This window comes from Rattus rattus, chromosome 11 (assembly GCF_011064425.1).
Source record: "Rattus rattus isolate New Zealand chromosome 11, Rrattus_CSIRO_v1, whole genome shotgun sequence".
NCBI classification, from domain to species: Eukaryota; Metazoa; Chordata; class Mammalia; order Rodentia; family Muridae; genus Rattus; species Rattus rattus.
The window spans coordinates 17,069,913-17,074,099 of NC_046164.1; the positions used below are offsets into that span (position 1 = coordinate 17,069,913).

Below are 4,187 nucleotides of genomic sequence, written 5' to 3' on the forward strand. Positions count from 1 at the left end.
GGGTGGCTCATGCCTGTAATACCAGCACTCAGGCAGCTGAGAAAAGGTCCCTGAACATCCAAGGCCAGCCTAGACTGTATCATATCTTCTAGGCCAGATAGGGCAGTAGGGTAGGCCCTGTTTCAAACAAGAAAATTTTAAAGTAGTTTTCAAGAAACATACATACTAATTTTTTTTTCATTTAGCTAATTAATACTTGAACTAACACATTGAATTTTTTTTCAATTGGGGGATTAAGGAGAATAAGTTGTTGAGATTTTTTTTATTAAATATTTTAGATTAATATACAGAGAATCAGTTTCATCTTGGCATCTTCCGTTTTCCTGATGACCATTCTCTATGCTCTATGCCTCTTTAAATTGTTCTTAATGTGAATAAAATATACTTCATAGATAAGATACCAACATAAATACAGTCAGTGGAAACCCAATGGTTAATGAACAGTAGGTGCTCAATAAATACACTTTGGATGAAATAGGTGCTCAATAAATACACTTTGGATGAATCAATGGAGTAAGGTGAGAGGTATCTGAAAGAGGCCTTCATAAACAGCCCTTTGCTAAAGAGAAAAGGGATTCATTGACAACCTCCTAAAGTTTACAAACACACAGTCGACATTTCTCATAAGGCTTGGACTGCTGGTCCCACCTTTCAAGCTGTAAACCAAAGGCTTCAGTCAGAGCTAATTTCCTAGCTCAGAGAACGCCTAAAGAATGGTTTCCACTCAGAGCTTCCCTGCCATCCCTTAAACATCAGTGTCTTGGTCTTGAGCATACACAGAAAGCGAAACATTGCATTCGGCTACAGCACATTGGAGCTTTCGACTGGACATAACACGTATGTCCAGAAACACAGGGTGTATTTTAACTCATCTCTCTGCTAGTGGCGGGCAGCGCAGCTAAGTCACCACGCCATCTTCTTGCAAGTGCAGAGCAACAGAAACAACTATTTACTGCCCCATTATCTGGGCATGTCCCCAGTGGTTACCATGGTGTAAAAGCCAAGTCAGGAGAAATGAAAATGACTAGAAAATATCTTACAAGAATGCCATGCCTCACTTCCTACAAGTCTAGAAGGAGGGGTTTGGGGGGCAGGGCAATCATGTTACCACCTGAGCCCTCTTGTCTCTCAGGATGTAGGACAGCATTCTCAAGCCTGGGTGACAAGACCTGGCTCCTTGGTGAAATAACATTGGGAAAACCAAGAACATATTAACGTTAAATTCTCTCTCTCTCTCTCTCTCTCTCTCTCTCTCTCTCTCTCTCCCCCCCCCCCAGGGTGTCATGTCGCACAGATTGGTTTTGACTCGTTATGTAGCCAAGGATGACTCCCCAAGAGCTGGGATTACAGGCATGTGCCAACCACACCCAACAAAACACTAAATATTCACCGTAAGTCACGTGTTGGTGGAAAGTGAGATGGCTCGGCAGGTAAAGTCTCCTGCTGCTGAATAGCCTTGATGGCAGGCACTACATCCCTAGGGCTCATCGTGGAAAGCAACAATCAGCTCCTAAAAGTTGTCCTCTGACCTCCTGCGTCTCACCCCCCCATAATAATGATGCTAATAAACATTTAAGCAATATTAATGTTGATTATCATATAATATTGCTATAACATGAACATAATAAAGTCCTTGAAAAATTACAGAGTTAAAAAAAAATCCCATTTAACTTTCTTTGGATACAAAAATCACAATGAAACTCCTCTTTTAGGTCTTGCGTGTAGCCCAGGCTAGTCTTGAATTCCTGACCTCAGGTGGTCCTCCTAGCCCAGACTTCTGATCAGCTTCTGCAGGTTCCTGTCAACACCCTCTGAGCTTACTCCTTTAATTCTTTTCTTTCTTTGGTAGATAGTCTCAGTCTGTGTTCTCATTGGCCTTGAATTCACTATGTAGCCCTGACTGGGGCTAAGGGAAACACTCCTACCTCAGTTGACTGACCGGGATCCACAACCCTAGACCACAAGCTCTGCTATACTTAACCCCTTTCAACCTTGTATTCTCCACACTCTCTGACCCTGGAACACCTTTTGAACATGTAAAATTCAGCCAGGTAGCGCTTTAATCTCATCAGGCAAATCTCTATCAGGCAGAGGCAGATGGACTTCTGATAAGGCCAACCTGCTTTACAGAGCGAGTTCCAGGACAACCAGGGCTACACAGTGAGACCCTATCTTGAAAAGCCAGAAAACAAACAAGTATAAAATAAGTGTGAAACGTCATACAACTAATATTCTATAGGGCATGGTTTAGGACGTGCTGATAAAAGGTTACATGAGTGGTATTTGATTTAAACAATCCATTCACTCATTTGCTTCATCGAGGAATATTTACTGTGTAGGTGACTGTGCCTACAGAAAGAAGCTCCAGGATGCTGCCTTGAAGCCACTCTGGATTTAGCCCTTCCCGACTGATGAGAACGCTCACTTCAACATCACAGATGTTAAAACTGGAACGACCCAGAGATCATTAGCATGACCTCTGCACAAGGATGAGAGGCAAACTCATGAAGGATCCTTATTTAAAAAAATAATTTAAAAAAAGTAAGGTCTACTCTCTGACGACAGTTCCCACCCACAAGCCACCCCATGTCTTCCCGAATTTGGGAAACAATGTATCACCCTGGTAATCTGAATCAAGTACCCTGGCAGCTCATCCTGACCCCAATGTGAAGGCAGGCAAACACCTGTAATCCCAGCACTAGGGAGTTTTTGAAATCATGATTGAAAATTCAGCTGTGGGCAATGTTCAGCAGTCAAGGTTTAAATGCCCCATGCAATGCCATGGAGCAGGTATCAGAGGGGAAAACCCTGCCTGGGTCCCAATAGGTTCCAGACTCTTCTACTGCTTGTATGGCAAACTGAACTGGGAGGCCTTCTGCTGTGTCAGCAGTTTTGTCCACTGTGATTATGTTTTCAGAGTTTCCAGAAGTAATTCAGAAACTGCCGCTGCCGCAGCAGCCACCCACTGCAGCCACTGCCCGGAGTGGCACTTACTCTGCCATGGCTGTCCCACTTGGCGGCACAAAGAGCAGAAGCTCCCCACCAACAGTATCTGAGCTGCAGTCACTGCCCTTGAAAAATTCCTCCGACCAGCCCAGCCAGGCAAGGAATGCGCTCTACAATCTTGGTCAACACAGTCCTCTGGGAGTTCCAAGCGCAGCGCACCACACCCCTCCTTGTGCCCTACACATGGGGTCAGTCATGCATTTCCCACGGTGTCTTATCTTTATCTGGGTGAAGAGGTGACCTCTCTAAGGGCAGGGTACAGCCACCTGTCCCTTTGTGGTGAACGGTCGATAATCGCGCAGGGTGGGTCTGCAGCCTAGGTTGTCTGCTTCTAGGGGCTGATGTGGGTGGAGAGATTCGAACGGCCTGTCTTTGGTTGCTGGCTTGCTGGGATCCGGAGGTAATAAGCAAGTCGCAGTGGGTATGGAATATGCAGTCTGGGATGTCTGGGGAGCTTCAAGCTATTCCCTCTCCCAGCATATACCTGTTTAAGTATGTTCATAGACGTACACACATATGCACCCTGTCATATACAGACTCTGCCTTTCCTCAGGTGACCGTCACACTTAGGTCTCTATGGTAACTTAACCACTGGGGAGCTTCCAGCTCTCAGGGAGATCCTGGGGTGCATCCACTACAGAAGCCGGCTCACTTAAAACTTGAGTTCACTTGACGACCAGGGGCCAAAAGCTCGACTTCCTTTCGGGTGCTTTTATTTTTTTTTTAATTATTTTTTAGTTGTCATAACATTACATTTATGGAAATCAGAGAGCAACTTGCAGGGGTCAGTTCTCTCCTTCCGCTATGTGGGTCCCAGCGATTGTCAGCCCCCTCTGCTCTGCCTCATCGGCCCCTGAGTGGTTCTGTGTCCACTTAGGCATCGCATCCTATCTGATCACATTGTCACTATTTCAGTACTTTTAATTATTTAAATTATTATCAATTATATATGTATTATGATGGGGGCTGCTCATGCCATGGCATGGTGTGTCAGAGGATCATTTTGTGGTGTTAGTTCCTTTCTTGCGTTCTCACATGGGTTTCAGGAATGGGGCCCAGACTGTCTGCTGAGTCACCTTGCTGTCCCCCTGTGACTTATATCTATTTACATAAGAGGACTTCTGAGTTATTGTCAACCAAGTGTTTGTCTTTCCCTATGTTACCCGCTTTTCAAATACTTT

At 44.9% G+C, this 4,187-nt stretch overlaps 1 non-coding gene across 1 annotated transcript; it reads left to right on the forward strand.

The window, feature by feature from the left end:
- Positions 1-2,417: 2,417 nt before the first annotated feature.
- LOC116912926 lies at positions 2,418-2,524 on the forward strand. Its single transcript, XR_004389497.1, has one exon. It is a non-coding gene; the product is annotated as a U6 spliceosomal RNA (small nuclear RNA).
- Positions 2,525-4,187: the final 1,663 nt, after the last annotated feature.